The sequence below is a fragment of the Martes martes genome (assembly GCF_963455335.1).
Source record: "Martes martes genome assembly, chromosome: 8".
Classification (NCBI taxonomy): Eukaryota; Metazoa; Chordata; class Mammalia; order Carnivora; family Mustelidae; genus Martes; species Martes martes.
Genome location: NC_137895.1, coordinates 37360139 through 37378806, shown reverse-complemented (window position 1 = coordinate 37378806; position 18668 = coordinate 37360139). Strand labels below are relative to the sequence as shown.

At 35.6% G+C, this 18668-nt stretch overlaps 1 protein-coding gene across 12 annotated transcripts in view; it reads right to left on the bottom strand.

The window, feature by feature from the left end:
• Positions 1–18668, bottom strand: part of PPFIA2 (PTPRF interacting protein alpha 2) — a gene marked incomplete at both ends in the record, with an annotated part of 479299 nt that overhangs the window by 161504 nt on the left and 299127 nt on the right. The gene's annotated exons all lie outside the window — the stretch shown is intronic.

Genomic DNA, 18668 nt, shown 5'->3' with positions numbered 1-18668 from the left:
TTGCATATAAAAAAGGAAGCCAGGACAAGACAAAGAGTTTATCCATTTAGTTCTTCCTTAGAAATAACAAAAGCATACTAAACCCATTATTCTGAACAATTCCTTCCAAAGTAACGTATTTGCTTGGTTCTAATGGTAATAATAAAGTGCTACTTTCTTTTGCACGTATTCTGATTTTATTTTTATGTGATTTTTAAATGTGAAAATATTAGAAAATGTCAGAATGGAAATAAAGCAGAACTTATGTGGTCTTTATAGTTTACTTCCATGGATAAAGAAAATAAAGTGTACAGAAAATGAATGATAAACCTTTTTCTGGCCCCCACAAACCTCACCTAATTAGTCCCACTGTGGGACACACAACTCCATCTCTCTGGACCTCAGTTCAATCATCTTTAAAAGCAGTATCACAGCTAAAAAAATCAATATCAACATCAAAAATATTTACTGAAAGATACTTGGTGCCAATCACAGTTTTAAGAGCTTGACATTATTTAAACCTCACAATAACCTTAGGAGTTCATAATGAGGTTTGAGCTAATTGAGGAAAAAAGAATATAGGAAATCGCCTATAGTCACAGAGCAACCAAATGGCAGAACCACTTAGGGAGAAAGTAATCCCCTGCAGGGAAGTTATAGCTCCTGTTTGTAGTGTGTTTCTTCTTTCCTTTCTTGTCTCATCCTTCTTTTCTCAACCAGGGCAGAATTTATTTATAGCACCGAATTAAGTATTCCATACAGAAGAGGGTTTTAAACCTGTCACATTCCTCCCACTTGTCCATACTAATTTCCAACTACTTCCTAGTATCCACTTTTCACAGAATATCAGGTATTCTTTGGTTCCTTCTTATTTCTATTGTGCTGCTTATCTCACTGTTTTGTAATCTTCCGTTTATGGGTTCTACGTTCAATGCTCATGTTGTATTTAGGTCCAGGTTCTTGTTAACAGTTCAAAATCACATGCATCAAAATCTCCTATAATGCTTGTTTAAAATGTGGACCTCATTTTAAAGAATCTGAATTTGAATCTACCTCTGAATGAACATTATATACCCTTCAGTTTGAGGACCAGTGCATATAGTCTTCAATTCAGGGGCTTTCTCCCATCTATTGTGTGGGTAGATGCAGCAGCCCAGTGAAAAGCCAAGGCCAGTGACAGTGAGCCTCCAGGACAGGTCCTAAGTAATCACCTAGTGTGGGGTAATCAACTACAGCTCTCAGCCTGTCCATTTTTGTCAGGCCTGGAAGCTAAAAATGGTTTGTATATGTTTGAATGGTTGAAAAAAATCAAAAGAAAGATACTACTTTGTGACACATAGAAATGATAAGAAATTCAATTTCCAGGGTTCCTAAATCCATTTTTACTGGAACACAGCCAAACTCATTTGTTTACATGACTATCCAGGATAGTTTTCATTCTATAATAGTAGAGTAGTTATGAGAGGGCTGTATGGGCCACAGAGCCTAAAATATTTACTAGATGGCTCTTTACAGAAGAGTTTGCTGATCCCTGATGTAGAAGCTCATGCCTATCTCTTTTTTAAGAGTATATAGTCAATGATATTGTCATAGAGATGTATGGGCACAGATGGCAGCTACACTTGTGGTGACCATAGCATGACGTGTAAACTGGTGGAATCACTATGTTGTACACCTGAAACTAATGTAACATTGTGTGTTAACTAGACTCAAATAACACATAAAATAAACAATTTCAAAACTGTTCAAATGGATGGAGGGAAAGTCAAAACTGTAACTCCATTTCCTGAGTTTTAGACTCAGTTTCACACATTTTTTCTAATGCCATTTTTTTCAGTAGAAATATAGACTAAATTATCCCTGACAATGAAATAATGAAGCAAATATATTTTTTTGTATGCTCTCTGGTATTTTCTGCTCAAAATAGGAATGTTTTAGATGATATGATGACATTGGTTAATGATATTACAAAAGAAAGAACTGAGAGAACAAAGAAAAATCCTAAAAATAATTGTGGATGAGATCTACAATACTCTCTATCCATAGCCCTTTGTAATTTGTTTCATAGAATTTATCATTATATAAAATCATTTTTAAATTTATGTGTTTCTAATATAAGCTCTTTGAGGCAGGAGCAACTTCTGACTTGGTTACAGGTATGTCCTCAGGGCCCAAAACAGTACTTGGTACCTGTCTAGGGGATAAGACAAAGTGCTATTTAAGAGTATGAGATATAAAGTAGAATTCTGGTTCTGCCTTGTACTGTCAGTGTAAACTTGAACAAGTTATTTACCTTCTCTGAGCTTCAGTTTCTTTTTCTGTAAATAATGTTTGTAATATCAGCCTCAGAGATTACTAATATGAAGATAAAACTAGTTAAAATTCATAAAACATTTAGAAGAGGACCTCTGTGGGCATTCTATAATTCTTAGTTATAATTGTTGTTTTAATAAATGTTTGTTGAATGAATTTTTTTCTGCTAAATATAAGATCTTAAATTATTATCCTTATGTATGTTTCTGATTAATCATTTTTCATGGTCTTCAATTTTTGTTATTTTGATTTTCTATTACTGCTAGTTTGGGAATGCTACTGATATTTGTGTAAATATTTTTATTACATTACTTTATTCAATTTACTAATGAATCCCAGGCATTCTTTATATGTCACATGTTCTAGATTCTCCTTGTTGCACATCAATATCCATTCCCCATTCTTTAGCCATAGAACTCCTGCATATGGCCACCTGACTAGAGAACGTACTTGCTGGTCTCTTTAACAGCTCAAAGTGATTGTGAAACCAAGTTTTCTTCAATGGGATATAAGCAAAAATCACCTGTACTGCTTCCTTATCAAGCCCCTAAAATTTATCTTTATAAACATTTTGATCCCCTTCCATATCCTGCTGGCTAGAAGTGGTAGAAATTGTGGCACGCACTTCAATCCAAAGACAGAAGTCATTGTGTGTGTGTGTGTGTGTGTGTGTGTGTGTGTGTGTGTGTGTATGTGTCAGTTGAGCCAATAAAAGTTATGATAAACTTTCAGTGAGAAAGGAATAAAAACAACTTGCTGAAATGGATGCTGTAACTTAAAACCAGCTGTATATTTTAGAAGCACTATATTGAGCTTACCTACAGATAAAATTACTTTAGTTGTTACAGGAAGTATGTCTAAGATTATGCCCTCTTCTTGTGAGGAGAGTAATTTGGACACAAATGGAAGGAGCTTCTTTAAGTATCAAGGGAGCATGGCTCTCAGCAATAAATTCAATAACCATTAGGGTTTCTCCCATAATGGTCAGAGGTGTGCAAAGATAGGAGAGCACCATGTTGAACTGGGGGCTTTGCTATAAAGAGGTCATGATGAACAGATGGACCTTACTATTCTAACATAAATACCGGGAATGCAATGTGACTCAGGGTTGGATGTTAGTTCAGTCATGCATGCAAATCAGAGTGCATATTAGAACTGGGTTATTGTCTGAATGACTAGAGTTAAGAAACTGGACCTGAGTGCAAGCTGATTAAACATTTACCTCATCAATGTCCTCTAAGTCCTCAGGACTTAGTCCTATGCTCATAAATACTCCCACACTGAGCCTGTATGTGTCATCCTCTGAACCTTTGTTTGATACTGAAATAGTGTTTTGAGCATCTTAATTTCATTCATCAAAGAAAATCTTCTGGTAAACTTAGTCATACTTTCCAAATCATATCTGTGGAGTTTTAACTAGCTTTAAGAAGAATGGTTCTAATCATTTGCACAGCATTTTAATCATCCTTTTATGGGACAAGTTCTATATGTCTCTCAAATTATTAGAGAAGAATCATCACCATTTTGATTAACAACATGATATTTGCCATTTATTGAATAGTTGTTATATTAATTGTTTTATTTTTTACTTTGTGTTATTTCATTATTATAATAGGCTTATAGGTAGTTACTAATCTCATTCATATTTTACTGATAGATATTCACCAATTTAAAAATGTTAACTGACTTAAGGGCTCTGGGTGGCTCAGTTGGTTAAATGTCTGACTCTTGATTTCAGCTCAAAGCATGATCTTAGGGTCAAGGGATTGAGCCCCACAACAAGCTCCATGCTGAGCTTGGAGTCTGCTTGAGATCCTCTCTCCCTCTCCCTTTGCCACTTCCCCCTCCACCGCCTGCACATACTCTCTCTCAAAATAAAAGAATGCATACATAGATAAATACATACATACATACATACATATGTTAACTGACTTATGTCAAATCACTTAGCTTATAAATGGCAGGACAGAAGTCAAACCTATGTCTGCTTCAAGGCCCATGATTTTTCTCGACTAAATACTCACTCTAGTTCAATTTCAGTAAATATCACAATCAATTATAACAGTTTTCCTTTTATTTCTTAAGTGAAGATATCCAGGTCTCAAGCTAACAATGGGTAAGAATTTCTAGATACATTTGCATTTTTCAAATGCTTTACAAGTGATGCTCATTGAGAACTATTCCACTATGGTGTATTCTCTGTCCATGTATTTATCCTTTTAGGTGACAGAATCCTAAATATCAGAAAAAAATGTAAAAAAAAAAAAAGAAAAAGAAAAAGAAAAAAAGGATATCAGAACTTCAGTAGACTCCTCTTCTTCTAATATTCAGATATTAATGGGGCACCTGGGTGGCTCAGTCAGCTAAGTGGCTGCCTTCAGCTCAGGCAATGAACCCAGGGTCCTGGGATGGAGCCCTCAGGCTCCCTCTTTCTCTGTTGCTTCCCCTGCTTGTGCTCTCTCACTCTCTCTAAAATAAATAAATAAAATCTTTAAAAATATCTAAGTAAAATAAAATATTAATTTTTTAAAATTATTTTCTTCCCCAAGCTGTTTTATTCAGCATACACAAACATACAGAAGCATTAGTGAGGGTACAAATCCATCCAATCACTTGGATAGATAATAACTATACTTCTGGGAATCCCTGGGGAATAACCAAAACCTTATGAAGAGTTTTGAAAAGTAAGGATTTGAAGAAATTAACAGACCGAAGAAATGGGCAGTGACTCAAAACTTTACTAGTTGTGCATTTCAAGTGAGTTACTTGAAGTTTTTCAAAACCATATGTCAGAATCTTTAAAATGGTGACAATACTTCCTGCCTTGTAAGGTGTTGAGGCAGTAACAGTCTCTCAATAAATGTTCACTAACAGTGAATTGCTATTAAAAATAACAATTATCTCATGATGTGGGGATCCATAAACCTAAGGAGAGGAGAGATAAGTGATTGAATCTGCTTAAAAAGAGTGGAAAAGGGGGCGCCTGGGTGGCTCAGTGGGTTAAGCCTCTGCCTTCAGCTCAGGTCATGATCCCGGGGTCCTGGGATCAAGTCCCGCATCGGGCTCTCTGCTCAGCGGGGAGCCTGCTTCCTCCTCTCTCTCTGCCTGCCTCTCTGCCTACTTGTGATCTCTCTCTGTCAAATAAATAAATAAAATCTTAAAAAAAAAAAAAAAAAAAAAAGAGTGGAAAAGCACCACCTTCGTATTTCACCCAGCCTAATGCATCACGAAGTAGGTGTCCCTAAAATATTTCTAACGATACTATAATCTTTTTGCAATTTTCTCCTAAAAGACTGTATTTTCCCTTTCTCACTCTCTTATGCTTTTTCTTTTTGATTTTATAAAACTTTTTCAACATATATTTTGACCCTACTTATAATTTATTATCCTCCTCATCTCTCACTGGCAGTGTTTTCTGGGTGAAAAAATAGTGTATTTACTTTATCAACATGTTATTAAATAAGAGATATTATTAGCACTTACTATTTGTAAAAATATTCAACTAAGATAGAAAGTTAAGATAATTTATTGTTGTATAGTAAAGATTTTGGCCTTGCCCTCAGCTTTTAGGAGGTGATGTGTGCCATGCATCATAGGAATGTCTTTGTTTAGAATACCGTCTGGCCACAGTGGTTTCTAGAATGGGACATACAATAGTTGGGGGCTATTCATGCCAGGGAGACCAATCATATTACTTAGCGGGGTTTGCATCTTGACTTGGAGGCTGAGATCAACCATATGGACAATTAATCAATCATATTTACGTCAGGAAATCCTAATAAAAACTCAGCATCAAAGCTTTGGTGAGCTTCTTTGGTTGCAGTGCTCTGGCATATTGTTATGCACTGATTCTAGGAAGGTAATATATCCAGAGAACAATGGAAGCTTAATCTTTAGAGCCCTCCTAGACTCTGCCTTATGTGCTTCTTTCCTTGGCTGATTTTGATCTGTATCCTTTCCCTATAATAAGCCATACTGTGAGTATAAAAGCGTTCAGTGAGTTCTGTGAGTCTTTCTAGTGAATTATGGAATCTGAGAGTGGGTTTTCAAAGACTTGAACTTGCAGTTGTTATCTGAAGTGAGGTTAGTCTTGTGGGGGGACTGTGCCTTCAAACTTCGCAGTTTGGCCAGGTGCTGTTCTAAATGTTTGTATCCCCTCAAAACTCACATGCTGAAATCCTAACCCCTAGTGTGATGGTATTAGGAGGTGAGGCCTTTGAGAGTGATGAGTTCATGAGGGCATAGTCCTTATGATTGAGATTAGTGTCATTATAAAAGAGAACCCAGAGAACTCCCTTGCCCACTCAGCCATGTGGGTATAGAATGAAAAGACCCCATGAGGAGTGAGCTCTCTCCAGGCACCAAATTTGCCAGCACCTTGACCTTGGACTACTTGGCACCCAGAACTGTGAGAAATGAGTATTTGTTGTTTAAGCCACCCAATCTATGTGATAGCAGCCTGAATAGACTGAGACAAACAACATATGGTAAATATTAGCTTATCAAATTTTGTATATTTTCTGTTATTGAGTTTTTAAAAAGTAAAATCATGAGCAGTCAAATTACTAATTACAAAAAAGAAAAAGAAAAAAATTAAAGCAATTCTTGCACCCTTTTGGTCCATCCATTTCCTCTCAGAGTCTTAAAAGTTCACCCATTTGAAACTTCCGTATTTCTCCACACTTAAGATCCTTTGTTATTCCCTGACAAAAATGAAATGGAAATAAAGAAGTGCTGAACTTCTTTAATATAATCTGAGGTCTCATATTTTCTACATTGAAAACATAGGGGCCAATACAATGCTGCCATGCTATTTACTTTGGAACGCCAATCAGATTCACTGAACTGAAGTCTAACATAGGAAAAAACACTAAGACACAAGGTTTAAAATAAAATAATCTTATTTACCCAAATAGCTACAAATATCTAGACATTTTAGTCTTTTCTATAGAGTTAAATGTTTAATTTCAACCCAAAATTAGACAGCTTGAAGGATGGTTGATTTAACTAGTTGATTTAATAAGTGTTTTATTGATTTAGTTAACACCTATTTTTAGCTCTCCATCAATATAAGGAAGCTATGACTCTTGACATGATCCATAGGAATATAACAAATATGAAGATGTTATGATGAATTTAAGTAATTGGTAGAAGGCAAACTGTTTATTTAGAAACAAACTTTTCATATATAAAGAAATTTTGTTATTAAGAGAAAGGCCAGGGAGCTTAGTGGCTACTACTGAACACTCAAATTTTGAGTCAAATATCCTGGCTCTGGATTCCTGCTGCTTTTCGCATAAGTTAATTGTGATGATTAACTGCAAAACGTGTGTTTCTGGGGGGATCTATTGTGCTTAGCACAGTGCTGGGCACACAATAATCTCTCAAAAAACTCAGATTGCTATTCGTTTTTAACCAGCTACATAAATAAGTGAATTGCAAACTAGAAGCTGGCTTTTTGAAAGAATCAATAAGATAGATAAACCATTGGCCAAACTAATCCAAAAGAAACAAGAGAGGACCCAAATTAATAAAATTATGAATGAAAAGGGAGAGATCATGACTAACACCAAGGAAATAGAAACAATCATCAGAAATTATTATCAACAGTCATATGCCAATAAGTTCAGCAACCTAGATGAAATGGATGCATTCCTGGAAACCTATAAACTTCCAAAACTCAATCAGGAAGAAACTGATAACCTGAATAGACCAGTATCTAGTAACGAGATTGAAGCAGTGATCAAAAACCTCCCAAAAAACAAGAACCCAGGACCTGATGGATTCCCTGGGGAATTCTACCAAACATTCAAAGAAGAAATAGTATCTATTCTTCTGAAGCTGTTTCAGAAAATTGAAGGAGAAGGAAAACTTCCAGACTCTTTTTATGAAGCCAGCATTACCTTGATCCCCAAACCAGGCAAAGACCCCACCAAAAAGGAGAATTTCAGATGAATAGTCCTGATGAATATGGATGCTAAGATTCTCAACAAGATCCTAATAGGATCCAGCAGTACATTAAAAAGATTATCCACCATGACCAGGTGGGATTTACCCAAGGGATGCAGGATGGTTCAACATTCACAAATCAATCAATGTGATAGAACAAATCAATAAGAGAAGAGAGAAGAACCACATGATCCTCTCAATTGATGCAGAAAAAGCATTTGACAAGATACAGTATCCATTCCTGATTAAAATGATTCAAAGTATAGGGATAGAGGGAACATTCCTGAACTTCATAAAATCTATCTATGAAAAACCCACAGCGAATATCATCCTCAATGGGGAAAAGCTGACAGCCTTCCCTTTGAGATCAGGAACACGACAAGGATGCCCACACTCGCCACTGTTGTTCAACATAGTATTAGAAGTCCTAGCAACAGCAATCAGACAACAAAGAGAAATAAAAGGTATTCAAATTGAGAAAGAAGAAGTCAAACTCTCTCTCTTTGCAGATGACATGATACTTTATATGGAAAACCCAAAAGACTCCACCCCCAAACCAGTAGAACTCATACAGCAATTCAGTAATGTGGCAGGACACAAAATCAATGTATAAAAATCAGTTGCTTTCTTATACACTAAGAATGAAAATACAGAAAGGGAAATTAGAGAATTGATTCCATTTACTATAGCCAAGAACCATAAGACACCTGGGAATAAACTTGACTAAAGAGGTAAAGGATCTGTACTCAAGGAACTATAGAACACTCATGAAAGAAATTGAAGAAGACACAAAAAGATGGAAGACCATTCCATGCTCATGGATTGGAAGAACAAACATTGTTAAAATGTCTATACTGCCTAGAGCAATCTATACTTTCAATGCCACTCCGATCAAAATTCCACCAGCATTTTTCAAAGAGCTGGAGCAAACAATCCTAAAATTTGTATGGAACCAGAAGAGACCCTGAATTGCTAAGGAAATGTTGAAAAAGTAAAACAAAACTGGGGGTATCACGATGCCTGATTTCAAGCTTTACTACAAAGCTGTGATCACCAAGACAGCATGGTATTGGCATAAAAACAGACACATAGACTGGTGGAACAGAGTAGAGAGTCCAGATATGGACCCTCAACTTTATGGTCAAATAATCTTTGACAAAGCAGGAAAAATATACAGTAGAAAAAAAAGTATCTTCAATAAATGGTGCTGGGAAAATTGGACAGCTATGTGTAGAAGAATGAAACTCTACCATTCTCTTACACCATACACAAAGATAAACTCAAAATGGATAAAAGACCTAAACGTGAGGCAGGAATCCATCAGAATCCTAGAGGAGAACATAGGCAGTAACCTCTTTGACATCGGCCACAGCAACTTTTTTCAAGATATGTCTCCAAAGGCAAAGGAAACAAAAGCGAAAATGAACTTTTGGGACTTCATCAAGATCAAAAGCTTCTGCACAGCAAAGGAAACAGTCAACAAAACAAAGAGGCAACAGACGGAATGGGAGAAGATATTTGCAAATGACAAGTATAGACAAAGGGCTGATATCCAAGATCTATAAAGAACCCCTCAAACTCAACACACACAAAACAGATAATCATGTCAAAAAATGGGCAGAAGAAAAAGAAAAAGAAAAAAAAATGGGCAGAAGACATGAACAGACACTTCTCCAAAGAAGACATACAAATGGCTAACAGACACACGAAAAAGTGTTCATCATCCCTAGCCATCAGGGAAATTCAGATCAAAACTGCATTGAGATACCACCTTACACCAGTTAGAATGGCCAAAATCAACAAGACAGTAAGCAACATGTGTTGGAGAGGATGTAGAGAAAGGGGAAGCCTCTTACACTGTTGGTGGGAATGCAAGTTGGTGCAGCCACTTTGGAAAACAGTGTGGAGATTGCTTAAGAAATTAAATATAGAGCTACCCTATGACCATGCAATTGCACTACTGGGTATTTACCACAAAGATACAGATATACCGATGTAATGAAAAGAAGGGCCATATGGACCCCAATGTTCATAGCAGCAATGGCCACAGTTGCCGAACTGTGGAAAGAACCAAGATGCCCTTCAATGGATGAATGGATAAAGAAGATGTGGTCCACATATACCATGGAGTATTATGCCTCCATCAGAAAGGATGAATACCCAACTTTTTATCAACATGGATGGGACTGGAAGAGATTATGCTGAGTGAAATAAGTCAAGCAGAGAGTCAATTATCATATGGTTTCGCTTATTTGTGGAGCATAAAGAAAAACATGGAGGAGATGGGGAGATGGAATGAAGAAGTGAGTTGGGAGAAATTGGAGGGAGAGTCGAACCATGAGAGACTGTGGACTCTGAGAATCAAACTGAGGGTTTTGGAGGGGAGGAGGGGAGGAGGTTGGGTGAGCCTGGTGATGGGTATTATGGAGAGCACCTATTGCATGGACCACTGGGTGTGGTCCATAAACAATGAATTCTGGAACACTGAAAAGAAATTTAAAAAAAAATTTTTAAAGTGAATTGAAAAGTAATTTATAAAATGAATGTTGTACTACAGAATTACCCTGTGAATAAATGTTTATTTATCTAAGAAAAGGATATTTAGTTTTGGGTATAAAATAAACTACTGTTATTTTGTTTATTATCAAGTTCAAATAGTCAACAGAAAAGATTTTTCTGCTACTCAACTAATATCTAGCTGATACTGGCTTTTTGAGCCTTATAATAGCAATATGGATTTAGTATTTCAAGTTTACCAAGTACTTCCCTGTATATAATCTCATCCAAATATCATGCCATCTTTGAAAGATAGACTGATCCAAAGTTTATTAGTATTCCATTTCACAGATAAGAAATCTGAGGTACAGAGAGTGTAAATAAATTGCCAAGGGCTACAGAATTAGAAAGTGATCAGTCTAAGAATTCACTGGGATCTTTAACTTCAAATTAATTATTTTTTTTCTTTTTCCTTTCTCCCTTGTCTCTCACTAAATTTCATTTTAATTTTTTTTTAAGATTTTATTTATTTATTTATTTATTTATTTATTTGACAGACAGAGATCACAAGTAGGCAGAGAGGCAGGCAGAGAGAGAGAGGAGGAAGCACACTCACTGCAGAGCAGAGAGCCCAATGTGGGGCTCGATCCCAGGACCCTGGGATCATGACCTGAGCTGAAGGCAGAGGCTTTAACCCACTGGGCCACCCAGGTGCCCCTCATTTTAATTTTTTAAAAGTTAAGTAATCTTTGTCAAATTGTTAGCTTTAAAATTATAAGAAAACTTCAGTAAACATATGGGTAAAATAAGATGGGTCAATTTTTGATGCTTATGATCAAAGTATTAATATCAAGTGTGATCTTGCTATTAATAGTAAGAGGGGGAAAAAAAAACAACTTGTAATATCCACATGCAAGGATAAGACAGCCAAGCCTGCTGTCACAAGAAAAACAAATCCTATGCTTTCCTCAGGGAAAGGATTCTAACCAAAACAGGAAAAAGAGTCAAAAAGATTGGCAAACAGACTTCAAATGTCTCAAACACAACAGGAGACAACTTTAACCTATATTTTAAACAATTGCTTCAGACAGGTCTTGGAAATAGTAAAAACAGTGGGAGTAGCAAACAGCAATTTCTTTGGCTCTTTTCATTTCAAGCCTTTTAACATATTTTGTCATAAGACATCTTGGTTTCTCTTTATTTGGAAAGATTCTTTGTGTTGGAACAGTACAATTATCAACAGCAAAGAAGACATTTTCCATTGATGATAATAATGTGGGCAATTACAGTATCTATGCTCATCTTTACAATACAGTATCATTATAAAGCATAACTGAGAGGCATAATGAGCAATTGTAGGCCATTGTGAGTAACTACCGGTTTGACAATGCTGAAGTTTTGAATTTACCAATATAAAGCCAAAAAAGGACATTGTTCAACTATTATTAAACTTTTTCATGAAATAAAATCAATTAATATTACATATTTTTCTAACCCAAAATGATACAATTCCAACAGGAAGTATAGGTTGGGTATAGTATGGGTCTATCAGAAGGTCATAATGTTTGCAGGCAATCTAAAAATGTCACATCAGAGAGTTTTACATTGGGATATAAGTTGGGAGATGCAAGATGTCATTAGCTTATGCAAACACCGTTGTCATTAAACAAATAATATTTTCAGGTAAGTTTAGCCATGGCAATTTGCTTCAAATACTAATAAAACACAGAAAAAAAACTTGTATTTGAATTTCTGTTAGAATGTTAATTCAAAGTCAGTCGGTCATGAAATTTACAAAAATAGTTTCATACATTTACTAATGATGAACATAAGCTAATCAGCTGAATCAGGCTGTGGTGTACATAAACATACAATAAATTAGAAAGCTGCTTAAGATTAAGCATTTTTAAAAAGCAGTGATAGACATTCATCTCATGGAACTGGCAGAGAGAATTAAAAGGATCAAAAAATGAGTAAATGGCAGAGTCTATTAAGATAAATAATGATCAATTTTAGGATTCTGAAATAATTTAGCTCAAGAACTTTTGCTGTAGTCTCTTTTTTCTGTATCTGGAGCTTTCCATTCACAGAAATGGCAGCTTTAATTTGAAGAGGAAAATGACTTGGTCATTTCATTAAATCTGCAAATAAATGGTCATGTGACTTCAGATGAGTATTGCTATCTGTTCCCCAAAAGCAAATTTCTTTACTAAGTGCTGCTTAACAGCTTTCCCACTTTACACATTTTTCTGGATCATCTTCAGCAACTAAATTTCTCTCACACTACTGAACTATAGCTGAGTTGCTCAAGGATTTCAGAAGCTTCCTGATTTGCACCTTTGTTAAGTTTTAGAAATCATTTCACCTCCGGATTGATTCAAAGTGGCCAAAGTCATCTGAAACCACTTTAATTTCATATTCATATTTCTTCTTTCATATTATGATGAATAGCAGAACTTCACAGATTTAGATAAGGAAATATGGTAGAATCCATGTTGTTTCAGTTGGTAAGTGGAAACTGGCAATTTTTAGTTTGCTGGGGCTCTCCATGAGAACCTCCTCTGAGTGCATCATCTCACAGTAAAATTTCCTTGCTTAGTCTTATTGGCTCCTTGCCACATTCTACATCGCCTTATTTTCAGTTTCCTTAAGCTCATAAAAAGTACCTCTGCTCCCACCTCCCTTAGCCAAGAACCCATATTTTCTTGGGAGGAATATCTGATAAAATGCTTATATCTTTTCCCTCCAAATCAAACTTTTCTTTCATCTCTATACTACACATTCCATTCTCCTTTCTCCATTTTTCAGAGTTCTACCACCTGCAATTGATCTTGAAACCATGCCCAACCTCTACTGTGGCTGCCCATCAAACATCGCTTCTCTTTCATTTCTTCTTTGGCTGAAAGCATTTTCAATAGGCTATCTCTCAACATGGCCTATTTTTTCAACGTTTAACCACCTTTCTCCTTCTTTGCCAAACTTCTCAAAAGAGTATTACTCGGGGTGCCTGGGTGGCTCAGTGGGTTAAAGCCTCTGCCTTTGGCTCGGGTCATGAGGCTCGGGTCATGATCCCAGGGTCCTGGGATTGAGCCCCGCGTCGGGCTCTCTGCTCAGCAGGGAGCCTGCTTCCTACTCTCTCTCTGCCTGCCTCTCTGCCTACTTGTGATCTCTGTCTGTCAAATAAATAAATAATCTTAAAAAAAAAAAAAAGAGTATTACTCATTATCTCCATTTCTAAACTTCTAATTGACTCATTCTTTTCATAATAGCTATTCTCCTTCTATTATGTTTTATTGAAACTGTCTTTGTAAACCTTTCCAATGACCTAATTGTAAATCTAACCATCTCATATTAGACATAATCTTTTATGTCTTCATGAAATATTTGACACTGTTGGCCATCTCCAATCTCCACACTTAAAACTTTCTCTCTCGTTATCTATCTCTTATCTCTTTTTTGCTTCATTAACTCTTGACCCAGTTGATTTTTACATCTCTCATTTCCTTCTCAGACTTTTATTTGCTTTTTACGGTAGGTTCCATCTTTGCCTATATCTATTCAACTTTTCCAAGTTTCCATTAATTTCCATGGATTCCACAAAGCACTGGATCTAATCCCAACTCAAGAAATCATTATGGTGATTTAATAGTGTAATGTATTTAATGGAATGGCCAAAGTCCACAGTCTTATAAGTCCCGCAAACACGAGCTTGCTACTTCTAGCTCCTCTCACCATTCTGATGCAATATTCTTCCAAATGTGAATGATATTTGATTTGCCCATACAAGTTCTTTCATTTTCCCTTAGGAAATGAGACCTCAAGGATAAGGCTGGTTACAGATGAAGTAGAATGAAATGCTAATTTCCTTAAGAAAATTCTAATTGAAAGTTGGTAAGTTCATTGCTTGGAATAAACAAACATAGAATGAAAGCAACATAAAAAAATATATAGATCAGCCTACAATTCAATGTACCAGTTCTTTTTATGTATAATGCAATCATGTAGAAAAGCTTTTAAAATAAGTGCACCTGTATATTCAGTGAAAATTAGTCTGTCAATTGAGTTTTTAATGTAACTTCAAAATAATCCATTTTGTCTCATTTAATTCAATAATTTTAAAAGGTTATGGGCCTCTGCTAAAGGAAACACATTGTTAGGAAGTAATCTATTTATTCTTCCTTGCATTTCCCTTTATTGTACATTTGTGTGTGTGTCTGTGGTTTTCCAATTTTAAGCAGTAACAAAAATACTCTGCAAGAAATAAAGACTTTATTGTATTTTCTGTATCTAAATAAACTGGACTTACTTTTTTAGGACAATGGCCTGGAAAATGTACTCAACATTAACAACACAAGCTACCTCGGTGGGGCTATTCAAAGAGGCATAAAATGACAGCAAATTTATATATATATTTGTAATACTGTTTTGATTCTTCCACTTATATTATATTTCCCATTACTAAAAGAACAGAAGAAACGCCAGACATGGTAATACTTCTGTTTTACACAGTTCAGTATTTTCTGACATCAGTCCCTTGTTTCTTTCAAAAAAGCATAGTGATTTAAAAAATCTGAACTATAAACATAGGACTTTGGTTATCATATACCTTTTTTTATCCTTAACTTTCGAAGGTACCACTGGTCTGCAAAATTAAAAATGTGATCACATTTCTCTCTCCTTAAAAACTCTTTCTTGGCTCACTGTTGCTCATAGGAAGAGTTCTTTTCCCACAAGTCCATCTGGTAAGCTTTTAAAGTCACTCTTCAGGCAACCCACAAAATGGGAGAAGATATTTGCAAATGACAGTACAGACAAAAGGTTGATATCCAGGATCTATAAAGAACTTCTCAAACTCAACACACACAAAACTGATAATCATATCAAAAAATGGGCAGAAGATATGAACAGACACTTCTCCAATGAAGACATACAAATGGCTATCAGACACATGAAAAAATGTTCACCATCACTAGCCATTAGGGAGATTCAAATTAAAACCACATTGAGATACCACCTTACACCAGTTAGAATGGCCAAAATTAGCAAGACAGGAAACAACATGTGTTGGAGAGGATGTGGAGAAAGGGGAACCCTCTTACACTGTTGGTGGGAATGCAAGTTGGTGCAGCCACTTTGGAAAACAGAGTGGAGATTCCTCAAGAAATTAAAAATAGAGCTTCCCTATGACCCTGCAATTGCACTACTGGGTATTTACTCCAAAGATACAGATGTAGTGAAAAGAAGGGCCACCTCTACCCCCAGTGTTCATAGCAGCAATGGCCACGGTCACCAAACAGTGGAAACAACCAAGATGCCCTTCAACGGACGAATGGATAAGGAAGATGTGGTCCATATACTCTATGGAGTATTATGCCTCCATCAGAAAGGATGAATACCCAACTTTTGTAAAAACATTATCAGCACTGGAAGAGATTATGCTGAGTGAAATAAGTCAAGCAGAGAGAGTCAATTATCATATGGTTTCACTTATTTGTGCAGCATAACAAATAACATGGAGGACAAGGGGAGATGGAGAGGAGAAGGGACTTGAGGGAAATTGGAAGGGGAGGAGAACCATGAGAGACTATGGACACTGAAAAACAACCTGAGGGTTTTGAAGGGGCAGGGGTTGGAGGTTGGGGGAACCAGGTGGTGGGTATTGGGGAGAGCACATATTGCATGGAACACTGGGTGTAGTGCAAAAACAATGAATACTGTTACACTGAAAAGAAATTAAAAATAATAATAATAATAATAAAGTCACTCTCCAAACTCTAGGTAATTTTTTTCTCTAGAAAGATTTTGGATTTTATTGAGATACAACTGACAAATAATATTGTGTAAGTTTATCCCCAATGCACTGATTTATGTACACATTTTTGAATGCTTACCACAGTAAGGTTAGTTAATACATCCATCACCCCACAGAATTACCATTTTTTAGTTGTTGGTAGTGAAAACATTTAATATATAATTTCATATAAATTATATATATAAATATGTATAAAATTTAATATATAAATTTTAAATATACAATACAGTATCATTAACTATCATTACTATGCTGTACATCAGATCCCCTAATCTTATTCTTTATAACTGAAGGTTTCCATCCTTTGATAAGCCTCTCCTTTTTCCCCCTATCACCAGCCTGGGCAACCACCAATCTACTCTATTTCTAGGACTCCAACCCTTTTAAATTCTACATATAAGTAAAGTCATACAGTATTTCTTTGTCTGGCTTATTTCACTTAGTGTAATGCCTCAAAATTCATCCATGCTGCTGCAAACAATAAAATTTCTCTAGGAATATGTGTATAATACCATCTGCTTTTCCTTCTTTATGCCCATACAATTAATTACTCTCTTTTGTAATATTAAAAAACCTTGTAATTACTTTTAGTTTCACATTAGTCATATTGTAGTATAATTAATTTCTTATTGTGGCAAACTGTACGTAATGTAAAATTAACCATTTTAACCAATTTTAAGTGTAGGGTTTAGTATGTTTACATTGTTGTGCAACCATCACCACTATCCATCTTAAGAACCTTTTTCATATTCCCAAACTGAAACTCCATACCCATGAAATAACAGCTTCCCACTATAATGACTTTCAACATATCTATTTCTTATATTTGAGAGAATTTTGATTCATTAAATATCTGAGTTTTATTAATATATTTATACCTAGTACTTAAGTCAAAGCCTGGCAAACAGAAGATGCCCAATAAATATTTGTTGAACTGAGGTGTCATGATCAAAATCACACATCAGCTAATTACGTCAGCCAGCCATGTCAATTATGTCAACTTTCCAGCTCTACTCCACTCTAATCTAACACTTTATAAAAGGAAGGAAATAAAGAACACACCTTCATAGTTTTTACTTTACCAAAACAAAACAAAACAAAACAAAACAAAACCTTCACCGCTTCCTCACTTCATAAGTATGAATTCTACTCTTCGATCGCGGTATTCAGGGCCCCCTGAAATCTTACTCTTCCCCACCTCCCCATCTTCCACTTTCACATCTTTTCATACCCAAATCCTCACTGACACAACACCATCCTCTCTACTCTTAAAATAGCCAATTTCAGGGTTTTGTTTCTGTTTTCCACCATACTGTTTGCTCAGCCTGAAAAGTTTCCCCCTAGTTTTAAAGACAAATCATAGATTTCCTTCAAGGGTGATCCTTCTCTGATCCTTCAGCTGAGAATAAATATCTTTATCCTCTCTGCATTTTGGGCCTGTGTTTTCATTTATTTAGTTTTGCATTAAGTTATACCTTACTTACATTTATATATTCATTTTCATCTCTTGAGGGCAAATTACATGAAATTTTGCATAATGTTTCATTTATCATTGTGTTTTTTCCTATTCCTCCTGTCAGAGACTCAGAATTTTCTGCACTTGGTGGTTACTCAATAATTATATTTGGAAAGAACAAACATCTTGTTCATTTAATCCATATAATCAACGTAGTGTTGTTAATTGAGCATGCCTAAGGTTATTCAAACTTTAATACTAAGGAAATAGCAAAGGAACAATGTGAAAACACTGGCTAGAACAAATGCTATACAATGAAATTGGACAAATACATGTTAATCATGAGGTTCACATCACTGTAGTGAATACAATAAACACAAATGAACAAGATGCAGTCCATTTTTCTCAGGGAACTAACAACCTAGGCCTAGACAGATATATAATTAACTCCAATAGCTGTTGAACAGTCAAAATAGATGCTGAAGCAATGAGTTTTAGCAATTTAAACTAAGGAATGATGACTGTGGCAAGAACTCATAAAATATTTCATTAAAAAGGTAATGTCTGAACTTGAGTTTAAATGGGGAAATATGATTTCAGTGAATGAATTAGGGTTGTGGAAGCATTCCAGGAGAGACATTAGCATAAGTATGATACAGGAAA